We start from the raw sequence: 17,948 nt of genomic DNA, 5'->3' as shown, positions 1-17,948 counted from the left end.
CTCAGTGTTCATTTCCTGCATCCAGACCTACCAGCTCTATATGAGCCTGTACTTGAAGTCCTTGGTGAAGAGTATATTGGATTTTATGGATACTCTCCCACTGAAGCAGCTCACAGAGCTTCGCCAGCAGGCTACAAAGCAGAAAGTGCCGGACCTACTTATCCAGGGGCACACTTGATACTTTTGATATTCTGTCCAGGCTCTCTGCCTTGGGTGTGGGGATGTGTAGACTCTCATGGCTGCGCATCTCTAACCTCGAACCAGCGATTCAGGAGAGATTTGCAGTCGTTCCAAGCCAAGGGGATTACCTTTTTGAGGACAAAGTGAAGGAGATCGCAGACCAAACATTCTGACACCATTGAGTCCCTATCTCGGCATCCTCCTGCGTCTGCCTGCTTCTGGAGGTTTTTGGCTGGTTAAGAGTACTTCATTTGCCAAGGGGGTTAGAGAAGTAGCTTAGTGGTTAGTGCAATGGCTTATACACCAAGAGCACATTGCAGGATGGGGCAACAGAATCAATGTGCCTAACTGGGTGCTGGAGCTACTAGGGTTTATCATAAGCTACCCCAAGTCCCACCTTCTTCCGGTCCAGCGCTTGGAGTACATAGGAGCCCTGCTCGAAACAATGCAAGATTGGGCTTTTCTCCCACAAGCCAGATCAAACGTCTTGACAGCAACTAGCCTTGCAGGTCCATAGCAGCAAGCAGGCACAGCTCGGCAAATGTTGAGCTTCGTGGGCCACATGGCCTCAACAGTGCATGGCATAACTCCATTTGAGGGCTGCCCGGTGGACCCTAGCTTCCTATTGATCTCAGGTGGCTGGGAATCTAGTGGCTACAATCCAGATTTTGCCAGAGTTAACTCATGCCCTTCTCTGTTGGACAATTCGATCAAATTTGATTTTGGGACTACCATTCCAAATTTCGCCTTCTTAGAAGGTGTTAACAGCAGATGCATCCAACCTAGGCTGGGGAGCTCATGAAGATGGACTTCACACCCAGGGAACTTGGTCTGCTAAGGAAACCAACCTTCATATCAACCTCCTCAAGCTGAGGGCCATTTGGAAAGGCTTTCAGATATCAGCTATAAAACCAAATTATTTTCATTCAAACTGGCAGTGGGAATGTGGCAGTGGGTCCTCTTTCACGGAATGGTACTTCAATCCACATACCTACCAGGAAAGGACAACAGCCTGGCATACAGACTGAGCTGGGTTTTGCAACTGCAGAATTGGTCTTTCAACATGGACATAGCCCACAAGATCTTCTAAGAATGGCGCACCCCCTTGGTGAATCTTTTTGCCACTCATCTCAACAACAAAGTCCCCCAGTTCTGCTCCATGCTCAGATCACACGGCAGACTATCATCACAAATGAGTTGTCTTGTTGGGCAGACTGGATGGACCGTGCAGGTCTTTTTCTGCCGTCATATACTATGTTACTATGTATGTTATGTTCTCTTACATTGGGTGAAGGTACTTCTGTATGTGTATCCTCCAATACCTCTCATAGAGAAGACTTTGCTGAAACTTGATGAATTAAAAATCAAATTCAGTAATTTATTGGTCACAGCAATAATCAAATTATATAATGCAAACAATATTCAAGGTACCAGAATGAGGGAAGCTTTAATGAGGATATGGATCCACAAACAAGAAACAGTCTGACAGATCAAACCTATTTCTGATGAATACAAGTTTCTCCTCACATTATATAATTTAAAAATATGCCTAGTAACTTGACTTTCACACATGATTGATCCTGGTCTTTTAGCTTGCTTTAGCATAAGTTATCAATAAAGTACATCTTCTTAGAGGTTGGTTAGGACTTGCCCTCTTGACCTCTGTGCTCCCCACCTAGGCAGGGCATTGGGCCTTCTATGTTCCCCACCAGGCAGGGCCTCAGGCCATCTGTAAGTCTTGAGGTTTAACAAGTCCTTACTTATCTTATTTTGAGCAGAGGGTTGGCTCTTCCATCTTTAACTGCAGACTTTCCCACCTGTTATGCTGTTTCTGGTCTAACCTCTAATCTAGTTATCATCTTACAGTTCTTATATGAACTTATATATTTGTTTCTACTTTATTTCTGTTATAGTAATTAGTTAGTTGATTAATCCTGTGCTACTATCAACTATTTTATTTTTCCTCAAACTCGAACAAGACCAGAAAACCATGATTCTAATTGCGCCTTACTGGCTGAGGCGGATGTGGTTTCCTGTACTTCTGGAGGTGTCCTTTGAAGATCCATGGAGATTGGAATATTTTTCTACCTTCATCAGGCAGAATTGAGGGATCTCTTCTGCATCCCAGCCTCCAATCCTTGAGCCTCATGGCTTGGATGTTTAGAGCATATAATTTGAATCCTTAAGACTTTGCCGGAGGGAGTCTCCCGCATTTTGCTAGCTTCCAGGAAAGACTCCACTAATAGGTGTTACTCATCTAAGTGGAGGAGGTTTGCTGTCTGGTATGAGGGCAAGGCCTTAGATCCCTACACAAAAACTGCTTGAATTCCTCCTGCACCTATCTGATTCTGGTTTTAAAAACCAACTCTGTAAGGGTCCATCTAAGTGAAATCAGTGCTGATCACCATGTAGGAGGTAAGCTATCTCTATACAGCCTCTAGTTGTTTGCTTCATGAGAGGTTTGCTATTGATAAAGCCCCCTGTCAAATCTCCATCTGTCATGGGATCTCAACATTGTCCTCACCTTGCTGATGAAAGCTCCTTTTGAGCCACTTGATTCCTGTCATCTGACATATTTGACCAGAAAAGTTGTGTTTTTGGTGGCAGTCACTTCAGCTCGCAGGGTCAGTGAGCTTCAGGCCCTAGTTGATCCACCTTACACTAAGTTTCACCCTAATAGAGTAGTTCTCCGTACACACCCTAAGTTCCTTTCTAAGGTGTAGAGTAGGACTTCCATCTTAATCAGTCTATTATCCTGCCAACATTTTTCCCAAAACCATATGCCCATCCTGGCAAGAGTGTACTGTATACCTTACACTAAGAACCTGTCCACCCAGCTTTTTGTTTCTTTTGACCCAAACAGGATGGGAGTAGCCCTCAGCAAACACACAATTTCTAATTGGCTAGCAGATTGCATCTCCTTTACTATGCCCAGGCTGGGCTGACTGGAGGGTCATGTCAAGAATCATAATGTCAGAGCCATGGCTACATCAGTAGCCCACTTGGTCAGTCTTCATATTTGCAAGGATGAGATGATTATCTGTACACACATTCACATCTCATTACTGCCTTAAGCAATATACCTGACATTCAGGACAAGCAGTCCTGAGAAATTTGTTTGTCAAGAATCCAACCCCCCCCCCCCCCCCCCCCCAATGCTACACACATTCACATCTCATTGCTGCCTTCAGCAAGATAGCTGACATGATAGCCGGTTCAGGACAGGCAGTCCTGAGAAATTTGTTTACTGTCTAGAATCCTACCCCCCCCCCCCCCCCAGGCCTAATTTTGTCTAGTTCCAGGCTGCACCTTCAAAGCTAGTTTGTAAATATTTTCAGGTTAATTAACTTCCAGGCCTCAACATTTATAGTCCCTATTCTCCTAACATTGTTGTTTTTGGTGAGCCTGGTAGCTAGGGATTCCCAGCTGTGAGAATACGAAGTACTGCTTGTCCTCGGAGAAAGCAGTTACTCACCGGGTGTTCTCTGAGCACAGCAGGCCAAGTATTTTCATATACCCTTTAACCTCCCCTTGGAGTTGTATTCTTTAACTATCATATATTACTGAGGGACCCACTCATCAGGTGGGAAGGCACCAGTGCATGCGCAGTGGGATGCTACGAGAAAGTATTTGCCTTGCTAGTCAGCATCCGCAAAGGGCTCAATTGGATGATGTCACCCAGCTGTGAGAATACTTGGCCTGCTGTCCTCAGAGACACCTGCTACAGGTGAGTAACTTTGCTTTACAGATCCACCACTATTGAATAGTCTGCCACTATTTCTCCATCTCAAATCCTCATTTGCAAAATTCAAGCTAGTTCTGAAAACCTGTTTCTTTGAGAAAACGTTCCAGCAATAGGCAGTCCGAGAGACTCGGGGCACTGGAAAGCAAAGACACACAAACTTTTCTAATCTATCCTCCCTTTTTCCTTTATAAAAATGGTTAATTTCTTTCAAAGCCTTTCAGCCATCTATTTCTTCTCTATATATCTATCGACATTCATCGTAAACCACTTAGCCAGAACTCTGATAAGGTGGTATATAAAAAATAAAATGCACTTGAACTTTGGAAATAGCTTCCAAATGTTTCCTGTAGCAAATTAAGATAGTTTCTGTTCTTGTTTTTGGATTTTTATCTCCACTTTTCCTTGAAGAACTACTAGCTCAGAAATATTGTTAGGTCTCCTGACATGCACCATATGTTTGAGATTTCCTGTCAGATTCACTGAAACATATAATTTGACTAGGAGTACCTAAATATGTAGCAAACTTATACCAGAACGACAGTAACAGAACCTAAATAGCAACAAATTGTCAAGGCACATGTTGGAATATGCCCTAGAACACCTGTACACCACCTGCTAGAAGGTGCAGATTATAGTCATCAACTTGCTCTGCTTTCCATATTCCTACGTAGAAACTACATGCTGAAATTCAGATCCTCCAGAGTAGCATTTTCAGAAATGATCCCTGTTCCACGAGCAGGACCCAAGAGGCAGGCAGAGCTGCTCAGTCTCAATGCATGGTTGTGATGTTGGTTCAGGGATGAGGGTTTTAGATTTGTTAGGAACTGGGCAACATTCTGGGAAAGGGGGAGCCTGTTCCGAAAGGATTGGCTCCACCTTAACCAGGATGCAACCAGGCTGCTGGCACTAACATTTAAAAAGGAGGTAGAGCAGCTTTTAAACTAAAATATGGGGGGGGGGGGGGGGGGGGAGCCGACAGTCGCCCAGGAGTGCGTGGTTTGGTATGGAGTATCCTTGAAGGATACTATTGAAATAGAATCTTTAGGGAATCCCAATAAAGAGGTTTCAATAATGGTAAAAGAAAGCCAGTAGTGTGTAATGGGAGAACAGAGTAAAATATGCAGATTATCCTTGTCAGCTTCTAAGTAGCTTGTAGATGCAAAGAAAACGCACAATGTGAAGTATCTATGTATAAATGCTAGATGCCTAAAAAATAAGATGGGAGAGTTGGAGTCTTCTCATGTGTCTTGTAATGGGAGACTTCTTACCATCTTGATTGCTTTCTTCTGCACTACAGACTCTTTGTCCTTAGCAAGATATGACCTCCAAAACTGAACACAGTACTCTGTGAGGTCTCACCAAAGCCCTGTATAGATTCATTATGTTTAAATCATGTATATTGAGCAAACAAGGAAAGAAATAAGCTGTAATATAAAGACAACCTAAAAGAATCAGTATCATGCAACATCACAGTTCACCTACAAAACAATCATTTAATGCTGAAACGGAACCCCCTCCACCCTAATCTACCCCCACACTGCAGTGACAACAAATTGCAGAAAGACGGACAAGATTATTAGTTTAGGCCAGCAGTAATATACAAGGGGAAAACACAAAGCATAAGGCCTACAACCATAAAATTAATTGACCATTTCATATTCATGCAGACCAAGTGTATTACTTCCTCCAGATCCCATATACGCCAAGGGTGACCTATCTCAAAGCATGACATTTGAAAGCCAATCGATGAGGTGTTTTTTTTTTTTTTTTCATGGAAAGAGCAGAGAGGGCATTTAGGGTATGAATGTGGCATGGTAGAAGAGAGGGTCTGAGACCTGAGGAAAGGCTGCTGGCTACACTTATTGATATGTAATTCCTATACATTACTAGAAATTACTAGCAGCTAGCAAAATGCCACACCTTGGTTACAGGCAGGCATTCAACAAGTATAAAATAAGGTAGCAGAGAACACTACTAGAGATATGAAGGTAAAAGTTAAATGAAAGCCTCAAGTCAGACTCTACATGTACAGCAATACCTAGATTCATAGCAGTGGCGTACCTAGAGTATTTGACACCTGGGGCCAGTCACTTTTAACACCATCCTCCAAAATCCAGTACTAGGCATACCGAGAATACAAAACACTCAGGACCTATAGAGCAATTCTACCATACCATAAGCAGTAATTTCTACGAGTCACACAAGGAAAAGGAAAGCATCTTAATCACTGCAGTGAGCAGTAGAACATCAATTCACCTATTGTAAAACGAAACCAGCCAGAATAGTACAGATTGTTGATCCTGCACAATGCCAACTGAAAGCCAGACACAGATGCACCCTAATCCACTATAGAATAAGTAACCATAAACTTTCTATTTAGACAAAAATTAATCTGAACCCTCAAGATGCCAGATTCTGCATACAATGCAACACCACGGAAACAGAAAATGTCCCCATGTACTGTGCAAAATATAAAGATAGCAGATGTAAATTTGAAAAAACTAACAAATACTAATCACCACTTTACAAATTAACAAATAGAAATAAAACAAATATAAAAAATAAAATAATACTATTTTATTGGACTAATACAATTAGCTTTCAGAGGCCAAAACCTCCTTCCTCAGGTCAGTATATTGCTCTTACAGTGTCCTGACCTGAGGAAGGGGATTTTGTTCTCCGAATGTTAGTCAAAATGTATTAAAATTAGTCCAGTAAAAAGATTACCATATTTTCATGTTCTATTTATAAACATTTATTAACACAGCTACAATACTACTTTTATCCTAAAGCAAAAAAAAAATATATATATATATATTATGTACAGTTTGTTGTCTCTGGTTTCTGCTTTTGTCATCTTCTCTTCACTCTCTCCCATCCAACACCTGTCTTCGCTCTCTCCCTGTCATCCAGTGTCTGCCCTCTCTCCCTGCCCCTGTCATCCAGTGTCTGCCCTCTCTCTCTCCCTGCTCCTGTCATCCAGTGTCTGCCCTCTCTCTCTCCCTGCTCCTGTCATCCAGTGTCTGCCCTCTCTCTCTCTCTCTCCCTGCCCCTGTCATCCAGTGTCTGCCCTCTGTCTCCTGTACCCTCCATCCATTGGTTGCCCTCTCCTGTCCCCTCCATCCACCGTCTGCCCTCTCTCTTCCTGTTCCCTCCATCCACCATCTGCCCTCTCTCTCTCCCTGTCCCCTCCGTCTGCCCTCTCTCTCTCTCTGTCCCCTCCGTCTGCCCTCTCTCTCTCCCTGTCCCCTCCGTCTGCCCTCTCTCTCTCTCTCTCTCTCCGTCCCCTCCGTCTGCCCTCTCTCTCCCTCTGCCCTCTCCCTTTGTCCTCCATCCGCCGTCTGCCCTCCCCATCCACCATTTACCCTCCCTCTCTCATCCATCCAGGGTCTGCTCTTGCTCTCTCTCTGACCCCTCTTTTCAGCCCCATTATCCCACCTGCCCCTAGTTCCAGCCACAGCCCACTTCTCCCACCTGCCCCCCCCCCCTTTTCAGCCCCATACCCATTATCCCACCTTCCCCTGCTATGGCCCCATTCTCCCTCCTGCCCCTTTCTCAGACCCCAGCTCCAGCCCCTTCTTCCATCTGAACCCCCCCCCACACCCAGTCCCCACCTGCCTACCCTCAGCTCCCTCGACAGCCGCCTCCTCTCTGCCACTCGGCCCCCTACATTTTAAAAATCTCTGAATCGGCGGTGCAGCGCCTTTCGTCTGCCGGTGAAAGAAGTGGATCGCCTCGTCGGACCTTCTCTCACTGTGTCCTGCCCTCCTCTGATGTAACTTCCTATTTCCGCGAGGGCGGGACACAGTGAGAGAAGGTCTGACGAGGCGATCCGCTTCTTTCACTGGCAGACGCAAGGTGCTGCACCGCAGATTCTGAGAGTTTTAAAATGCAGGGGGCCAGGTGGCCGAGAGAAGGGGGCTGTCGAAGGGGCTGAGGTTAGGCAGGTGGAGACTAGGGACTGCAGCACCAGCGGCCTTTGGGTTAGGAGCAGTGGGAGCGGAGCACCCCTCCTCGTGCTTACACCTGGGGTGGACCGCCCCCACCGCCCCACCCTTGGTACACCACTGAGACATAGGGACTGAAATGAAAGTTATCAGAAATTTGCATTTCCCAAAACTAAAATATTTCAATAAATTTAGTAAAACAAAAATTTCTGCCTTTATTACGTGAGCCTTTTATTTTTCCATTCACTTTAGTCCTGGGGTCTCTTTTCTGTTTTTCTCAGTTTTTCATAACTGTCTTTCCAGGATCTCCTGTCTATTTGACATTTCTTTTTGACAGCAGCTCAGACCAATATTGGGCAGACTTCTACGGTCCGAGTCGTGTAAATGGCAAAGATGGATAAGGTTGGAGTGGGCTTCGTTGTCAACTCCAGTAATTGGGAAGTAGATCTGGAGCCAGGCAGGCGTCAACGATCCGTGTCTCATAATTGGCAGGGAGAGAGATTATGTGTACACATATATCACATTTCAAAGTATATGCTATGATTGCAGGAGCTACATATCACTATGGGAGGAGTAGAATTATAAAGTTGATATTAAATAAATTATGCTTGTTAGCAGCGGGGGAGGGGAAGACTTTGTTAGGGTTGAAAGCAAAAATATATAAGTATTGCCATACTGGGACAGACTAAAGGTCCATCAAGCCCAACATCCTATTTCCATTAGTGGCTAATCTAGGTCACAAATACCTGGCAAGATCCCCAAAAAGTACAATACATTTTATGCTTCTTATTCCAGAAATAAGCAGTGGATTTTCCCTGTCTATTTTAATAATTGGTCTGTGGACTTTTCCTTTAGGAATCTGTCCAAACCTTTTTTAAAACCCCGCTAAGCTAACTGCCTTTACCACATTCTCTGGCAATGAATTCTAGAGTTTAATTGTATGTTGAGTGAAGAAAATATTTCTCCGATTTGTTTTAAATTTACTACTTTGTAGCTTCATTCTATGCCCCCTAGTCCTAGTATTTTTGGAAAGCGTAAACAGACACTTCAAGTCTACAGATTCCACTCCACTCATCATTTTATAGACCTCTATCATATCTCCCCTCAGCAGTATTTTCTCCAAGCTGAAGAGCCCTAGCCACTTCAGCCTTTCCTCATAGGGAAGTCGTTCCATCCCCTTTATCATTTTCGTCGCCCTTCTCTGTACCTTTTCTAATTCAACTATATCTTTTTTCAGATGCGGCGACCAGAATTGAACATAATATTCGAGGTGCGGTCGCACCATGGAGTGATACAAGGGCATTATAACGTCTTCATTTTTGTTTTCCATTTCTTTGCTAATAATACCCAACATTCTTTCTTAGCCGCCGCAGCACACTGAGCAGAGGGTTTCAACTTATCATCGCCGACGCCTAGATCCCTTTCTTGGTCGGTGACTCCTAACGTGGAACCTTTCATTACGTAACTATAATTTGGGTTCCTCTTTCCCACATGCATCACTTTGCACTTGCTCACATTAAACGTCATCTGCCATTTAGACACCCAGTCTCATAAGGTCCTCTTGTAATTTTTCACAATCCTCTCGCAATTTAACAGCTTTGAATAACTTTGGGTTGTCAGCAAATTTAATTACCTCACTAGTTACTCCCATCTCTAGATCATTTATAAATATGATAAAAAGCAGCGGTCCCAGACCCCTGTGGAACCCCACTATTTTCCCTTCTCCATTGAGAATACTGACCATTCAACCCTACTCTCTGTTTTCTCTGTTTTAGCCAGTTTTTAATCCACAGTAGGACACTACCTCCTATCCCATGACTCTCCAATTTCCTCTGGTCTTTCATGAGGTGCTTTGTCAAACGCCTTTTGAAAATCCAGATACACAGTATCAACCAGCTCACCTTTATCCATATGTTTGTTCACCCCTTCAAAGAAATGTAATAGATTGGTGAGACAAGATTTCCTTTCACTAAATCCATGTTGGCTTTGTCTCATTAATCAGGAGGGGAAGAAATTCTTAGATTTGAATGCAACGGCATTGTGATATTATGTTATAAGATTGCATCATATAACTGCCTGTATGAAGTTGGCAAGGCAAGTCCCCTGTTTATGATGGTAGTGTTAATCATTAAAGAAGTGGGACCTGCACAAAGTGCGAGATAGAACTCTTTGCACCTTGTTGGGCAGGTTGGATGGGACCGTACAAGTGGGTAGACAATCCGCATCACCCGGGAATCGGTATACTAGTCAGCAAAAAATTTCAAGATCCTTCTGGGACGTGTGCTGCGCCCTACCGCACATGCGCAGAGTGCCTTCCCACCCACAGCGTAACCACGCCTTCTCAGTTTTTTTTTCTCCATGGGAAAAGCAGCAGTGTTTTTTTTTGTTTGTTTGTTTCTCCTCACACGCCCGGGAAGAGCCTTTCTCATGCCTTTCAGTGCTGTTTTTTTATGCTCCGCTCTTTGACCTATTACTTCTTTTATCATTTATTTTTTTAAAAATAGGTTTTCCTTATTACTTAGGGTTTTTTTTCCCCGCGTTTAAGTTTGCTTTCTTTTTCGTCATGGGCCATGTTTAGACCGGTTTTGTGCCTTTCCCTCTTTTTCAGGCAAAATCACGACTTTTGATTTTGCAGAATCCGTTTTCCCTTCCATTTCATCGAAGACTCCCAGTGGCTTCAAGCATTGCGCCCGGTGCAACTGGACCATCTCGTGTACTGCTACACACTCTTGGTGTATTCAGTGCCTCGGACCCAACCATAGTCTGGCAAATTGTGTCCTTTGCCTTCGTATGAAGAAAAGGACCCAAATTTCCTGAGAGGCTCAACGTGAAAAACTTTTTTGAGCTCAGTCCAGATCTTCAAGGTTGGCAACGAGCAAAGAACCAGCATCAGGAGTAGAGGTAGGGACAGCTTCTGTGAGAGCCCGAGATACTGGGAGCGAAGCGTCCACTTTCCTCGAGGGGTCCTGCTATGCAGGCCTTCCGGGACCGAACTTTGTCGGACCCAACACCGAGGTGACGGGAGGATTTGACATCGTCCTCATCGGCACAGAGGAGTTTGAATGAAGTGCATCGGGTGTAGGCCAAGAGTCACCGACACCGATCTCCTTCAACGTACAGTGCTGGGATTTGGCACCCTTAAAGCATCAACGCCGGGAGGACCATTTTCCCTCCATTCAAGAGGTGCCGATGCGTCTTTCTCCCAGCAGCTGAGATCCTGCTCCCACACCCCAAGTGGTTCGATAATATTGAGCCCCAACCGGCCCTGCAGTCTTTACTGATGGCGGCTCTCGATGAGCGTATACGGGCCTTGCTCCCAGAGCTTTTGGAGGGATTGATGCAGCGATGTGCATCGGCATTGGAGGTGCCTTTGCCTGCCATGCCTTCCGCTGTGGCCCCGCCTGGACCACAGCCCGCGGTGAAGCCTCTGACGTCGGTGCTTCTTGCGGCCCCGGTGTCAATTGCCACCCAGGCTGGTACTCCTTCGACGTCAGTGGAGGAAGCTTCACCGGAGTCGAGGCAGGAGCCGGCTCCTCGAAGCCGGTCTCGAGGACATGGATCCTGACCATTGAGGCGGGCCCCATCTCGGGCATCCCTGAGGGGAAGTGCTGTCCTATGCTGAGGAGGAACGCTCGTGGGAGTCAGAGGAGGATCCCAGGTATTTTTCCTCCTATGAGTCCTATGGAATCCCTTCTGAGCATTCCCCTACACCTGAGAGAGGAGACTGTCTCTTCCAGAGAGCCTCTCCTTCACCTCTTTTGTACGGGAAATGGCGGATCCACGGGGAACCTTGGTTGGTGACGTCTCAGTTACTCATGACTCCATTGTGGTGGATGCCACTCTAAAATGAGCCAGGAGTACTAGGGACTGTGCCCTGGCTCCCCCAGGCAGAGAAGCTAGAACCCTGGACTCTTTTGGGAGAAAGATGTATCAGGCCGCTATTCTCATTGCCCGTATACAGTCTTACCAGCTCTTCACGAGCGTTTACTTGTGGAACTTTGTGAGGCAGTTGTCTGACTTGGTCGATGCGCTCCCTCCGTAGCAGGCCGAGCCATTTTGCCAGTTGGTCAAGCAGCAGAAGGTGTATCAAAAGTTCTTGGCCAGGGGCACTTACAACTCTTTCGACGTGGCATCCAGAATATCTGCTCGGGGTATAGAAATGCACAGACTCTCATGGCTGCATGTTTCTGACCTGGTCCAGCAGAGAATGGTGGATGCCCCTTGCTGGGGGGATAATCTTTTCAGAGAGGAGATAGAAGAGGTCGCTGACCAGATCAAAAAGCACACTGAGGCTATGTTTTCTCTCTCCCGCTGGACGTCTTCTGCAGCCGCTTTCTCATCTGGGAGGTATTTAGGTAGGTCACAGAGTGCCCTGTATTCCTGTTCTAGGCGTAGGTACACTCCTGCGGCTCGCCAGCCTGCTCAGGCTCAGCCCCAGCACACTCTTTCTCGTCAACATCATGCGCCCACAGCCCCTGCTGCTCCCCAGCAAAATCAAGGGATGAGCTTTTGATTGGCTCCAGCAAAGCATAGCTGCTATCACAGTGCCCATGCCAGATGACTTGCCAGTTGGAGGGAGGTTAAATTTTTTCACTAAAGGTGGCCTCTCATAACCTCCGATCGGTGGGTTCTTCAAATAGTCCATCTCGAGTACACCCTCAATTTGATTTCCAAGCTTCCAAATTGCCCACTGAAAGCTTATGCCTTCGGCTTTCAGCACAGGCAGGTACTTACTGAGTAACTCTCTGCCCTTCTAGAGACCAATGCAGTCGAACCCACTCCACCAGGGGAGGAAGGGCAGGGATTCTATTCCAGGTACTTCCTTGTGCGGAAAAAGACAGGGGGAATTCGTCCCATCCTAGACTTAAGGGCCCTGAACAAATTCCTGGTCAGGGAAAAGTTCGGGATGGTTTCCCTAGGCACCCTTCTTCCCATGATTTAGAAAAACGATTGGCTATGCTCTCTGGACTTAAAGGATGAATACACCCACATCCCGATACTTCCGGCTCACAGGAAGTATCTTCGTTTTCTGTTGGGAACACATCACTTTCAGTATAGCCTTTTGGCCTCGTGTCAGCTCCCAGGGTTTTCACAAAATGTCTAGCAGTAGTCGCTGCGTCGCTACACAAACTGGGAGTTCATGTGTTCCCTTATCTCGATGATTGACTGGTTAAGAGCATCTCGGAGGGCGGTGCTCAGGGGTCAATGCGGATAACTATTCGGGTGCTGGAACTACTAGGGTTTGTGATAAACTACTCCAAGTCCCATCTCCATCCTGTTCAAAAATTGGCATTCATGAGAGTCCAGCTTGATAAGAAGAATGTCCAAACCTATCTCACAGAGACACGAGCGGACAATCTCCTCTCCCTTGCGTCCACGGTTCGGACATCACAGCAGGTCACGGCTCAGTAGGTGTTGAGACTGTTGGGCCACATAGCTTCCACAGTACATGTTACACCCATAGCACATCTTCATATGAGATCTGCTCAATGGACCCTAGCTTCTCAGTGGTAACAAGCCATGAGCGATCTGGAAGATGTCATCCTAGTGTCCCCGGAGCTTGTACACTCTCTTCTGTGGTGGACAATTCGATCCAATCTGACCTTGGGACTACCATTCCAAATTCCTCAGCCAGAAAAAGTGTTGACGACGGATGCATCTCTCCTGGGATGGGGAGGGGGCTCATGTAGATGGACTCCACATCCAAGGAGCTTGGTCCCTCCAGGAAACGAATCTTCAGATCAATCTCCTGGAGCTTCGAGCTATCTGGAATGCTCTAAAGGCTGTCCCACCAAGTTGTCCTAATTCAGACAGACAATCAGGTTGCCATATATGATACCAACAAGCGGGAGGCCATCCAGATGTGGCTTTAGGCGCACGTCACGGCATGTTTCTCCAAGACACTTATCTGTCAGGTGTAAACAACAGCCTGACCGACAGACTGAGCACGGTAATGCAACATCATGAGTGGTCTCTAAATATGGGCATAGCCGGCAAGATATTCCGAGTGTGGGGCACCTCCTTAGTGGATCTCTTAGCCACTTAACTCAACCACAAGGTCCCTCAGTTCTGTTCCAGGCTTCAGGCCCATGGCAGACTAGCATCGGATGTCTTCCTTCTTCGTTGGGGGGCAGGCCCTTCTGTATGCGTATCCTCCCATACCTCTAGTGGGAAAAACTGTTGAAACTCAACCAAGACCACAGCACCATTATTCTGATCACACCCTACTGGCCACATCAGATCTGGTTACCTCTTCTTCTGGAATTGTCCTCCGAAGAACCATGGAGTGTTTTCCTGCCCTCATCATACAGACTGAGGGGTCATTTCTACATCCCAACCTCCAGTCTCTGGCTCTCACAGCGTGGATGTTGAGAGCCTAGAATTCGCTTCCTTGGGTCTTTCGGAGGGTGTCTCCCGGATCTTGTTGGCTTCCAGGAAAGATTCCACTGTGGTGTTCTTTTAAATGGAGAAGGTTTGCCATTAGGTGTGACAGCTAAGTCTTAGATCCCTTTTCTTGTCCTACACAGACCCTACTTGAATACCTTCTACACTTATCAGAGTCTGGTCTCAAGACCAACTCCGTAAGGGTTCACCTTAGTGCAATTAGTGCTTATCAGCATGTAGAAGGTAAGCTTATCTCTGGACAGCCTTTAGTTCGCTTCATGAGAGGTTTGCCCCCTTTCAGACCTCCACCAGTGTCATGGAATCTCAACGTTGTTCTCAGCCAGCTGATGAAAGCATCTTTTTGAGCTAGTGAATTCCTGCCATCTGAAGTATTTGACCTGGAAGGTCATTTTCTTTGTGGCTGTTACTTCAGCTTGTAGGGTCAGTGAGCTTCAGGCCTTAGTAGTGGATGCACTTTATACTAAGTTTCAATACAACAGTGTAGTCCTCCACACGCACCCTAGGTTCCTGCCAAAGGTGGTGTCAGAGTTCCATCTGAACCAGTCGATTGTCTTGCCAACATTTGTTCCCCGACCTCATGCCCACCCTGGCGAAAGCAGCTTGTACACGTACTGCAGGTGAGCACTTGCCTTTTACATGAAGTGGACGAACCCCGACAGACAGTCCGCCCAGTTGTTTGTTTCTTTTGATCCCAACCTGAGGGGAGTCACCATCGGTAAATGCACCATTTCCAGTTGGCTGGCAGATTGCATTTCCTTTGCTTATGCCCAAGCTGGTCGGACTGTGGAGGGTCATGTCATGGCTCATAATGTCAGAGCCATGGCCGCGTCAGTGGCTCACTTAAAGTCAGCCTCCATTGAAGAGATTTGCAAGGCTGCGACATGGTCTTCAGTCCACACGTACACATCTCATCACACTGACTTCAGCAGGATACCTGAAGCGACAGTTGGTTTGGGCAATCGGTGTTGCAGAATCTGTTTGGGGTCTAGAATCCAACTGTGCCTTCCTAGACCCGTTTTGTTCTGTTTTAGGCTGCACCCTCATCTAGATGTATATAGTTTCAGGTTAATCTGCGTTATGTCCTTGCCGTTGCAAGGCCCAATTGACCAGTGTTCGTTGTTTTGGGTGAGCCTGGATGCTAGTGAGTCCCCACTTGTGAGAATGGTAAGCCTGCTTTTCCTTGGAGAAAGCGAAGATACTTACCTGTAGCAGGTATTCTCCGAGGTCAACAGGCTTCACATTCTCACAATCCCGCCCTCCTCCCCTTGGAGTTGTTTTCTTTATAATTTATTTAATTTTTATGCTGTTGTGCGTAACTGAGAAGGTTCAGTTATGCTCCGCGCATGCACTGTAGAGCGCTTCACGTGCCTCAGAAGGCTCTTGAAATTTTTTGCTGACTAGTATTTCCGGGCGACGCAGGTCATCTTCACACTTGTGAAAATGTGAAGCCTGCTGTCCTCGGAGAATATCTGCTACGGGTAAGTATCTTCGCTTTATCTGCTGACATTTACTATGTTACTATGTTAGAATATAAGATCAGCCATACTGGGTCAGACCAGTGGTCCATCTAGCTCAATATTCTGCTTCCAACAGTGGCCAGTCCAAGTCGCAAGTACCTGGCAGAATCCCACATAATAGCAAGATTCCATGTTACTGATCCCAGGGCAAGCAGTGGCTTCCCCCATGTTTATCTCAATAGCAGACTTGTCCAAACCTTTTTAAAACCCAGATTATGCTAACCTCTGTAACCACATCCTCCAGCAACAAGTTCCATAGCTTAACTATTCATTGAGTGAAAAGACACATTTCTTCCTATTCGTTTTAAAAGTATTATCATGTAACTTTATTGAGTGTCCCTTAGTCTTCGTACTTTTTGAAAGAGTAAACAAACAAAAAAAATCAATTCACTTTTGCCCATTCTACATCACTCAGGATTTTGTAGACCTCTTTCAAATCCCCACTCAACCATCTGTTTTCTGAGCTGAAGAACCCTAACCTCTTTAGCCATTCCTCATACGAGAGGAGTTCCATCCCCTTTATGTTTATCATTTTTATTGCCCTTCTTTGAACCTTTTCTAATTCTGCTATATCTTTTTTGAGATACGGTGACCAGAATTCCATGCAATGCTCAAGGTGAGATCGCACCATGGTGCAATACAGAGGAATTATAGTGTGCTAGCCTTTTGAGATGCGCTTTGCAAGGGGAGTAAGTAGAAATCTATGAGGGGGTAGTAAAATTCTACTTTTTAATCTTCTCTAATAACTGCTGATCAATGGGTATTAGAAATTATTTTGGTCTACTCCTCGAAAAACTGCCAGAGATGACCACCTATCAAGTTGTTCGAGTGGTAAACTGCTACCCCATCATTGCAAAGAACGGGAGGCCTTGGAGACACGAGGGTTTTGTCCCAATCCACCTCCCCCCCCCCCCCCCGCCCAGTATGTCCCCTCTCTGCCTCTTGCCATCCCCCCTGTGTCCAGCATTGCTTCTCTGTGTCTCTCTGTGCTGCCTCCCATTCCAGCATTTCTTCTCCATATCTGTCTCTTTCCATGTCCAGCATTGCTTCTCTGTATCTGTCCTTACGCTCCTTCCCCATGCAGCATCTGTTCTCCATGTCTCTGTCCCACATCGGAGCTGGCATCTCTCACGTTGTATCCCCTACCCCCCCCCCCCCCCCAAAAGCTGGCATTTCTCACACACTCTTCTAGTCGCCTTTCATTCTTCCAAATGAATGCCATTTTCCACTTCTCCCCCACCCCCTCCTTACACTTGACCACCTTGGGACCCATCCTCAGGGCCAGTCAGTTTGTTTACAAACTTCCTATGAGAAACCACGTCAGAGGCTTTGTTGAAATTCAAGTATACAACATCCAGTACATGTCCTTTATCTAGGTCTCTGCTCACCTAGTCAAAGAAGTCTATTAAATTTGTTTGTCAAAACTGCATCTGGTAAAATACCTAAGGAACAAAAAGATAAAAATATTCTTGTTTCCTAATCAAAGTCCTGATTTCAATTCAATCAAAATTGTATGGCATGAGTTGAAGATTGCTGTCTATCAGTACTTCTCAAGAAACTTGTCAGTGCTTGAACAGTTTTGTAAACAAGAATGGTCTAATATTGGCCAAGCTATGTGTGCAAAGTTTGTGGGAACCAATCTCATTATACTGTCAGCTATAATTGCTGCCAAAGGTGCTTCTACCAAGGTAGTGACTTGGGTGGGGGAGACTTATCAATTGTTACATTTCAAGATTTTGTTCCCCACTAAATCATTCTTTCCCTGAAAGGTGTGGGATGTGGCTTGTTGGCTAGAAAAACGTATCTAAATGCATGCAAGTCTGATAAATGTTTATAAAAATAATAATAAGGGGACATAGACTTTTTATAGCCATGTAAACATTCCCAGTGGAGATTAATGGATAGAGAAGTTCAAAATCCTGATGTTTAGATTACTGCTATTTTCCATGTTGTCAAAATTCACTTACTTGCAGAAATATGTTTCTAAAGGTACCAGTCTTGCATCATGGTCATGGAAGAAAGATATTGACTGTAACATTCATAAACTTTGCAGTTTCCAAATGTTAATAAATTAACTGTTCCATGCCTGAAATAGCAGTTGAAAGAGCAACTAATGTTAGTCTTTACCAGGATGGTTAAAAAAAAACAACAACA

The 17,948-nt window shown here is 45.5% G+C and overlaps 1 protein-coding gene across 1 annotated transcript in view; it reads left to right on the top strand.

Annotated features, from left to right (window-relative positions):
- Window positions 1-17,948, top strand: part of U2AF1 (U2 small nuclear RNA auxiliary factor 1) — a 396,385-nt gene that overhangs the window by 347,137 nt on the left and 31,300 nt on the right. The window lies entirely within an intron of this gene.

Source organism: Microcaecilia unicolor, chromosome 5 (assembly GCF_901765095.1).
Source record: "Microcaecilia unicolor chromosome 5, aMicUni1.1, whole genome shotgun sequence".
Classification (NCBI taxonomy): Eukaryota; Metazoa; Chordata; class Amphibia; order Gymnophiona; family Siphonopidae; genus Microcaecilia; species Microcaecilia unicolor.
The sequence above is the reverse complement of the archived record's forward strand: the minus strand, read 5'-3'. Positions and strand labels throughout refer to the sequence as shown.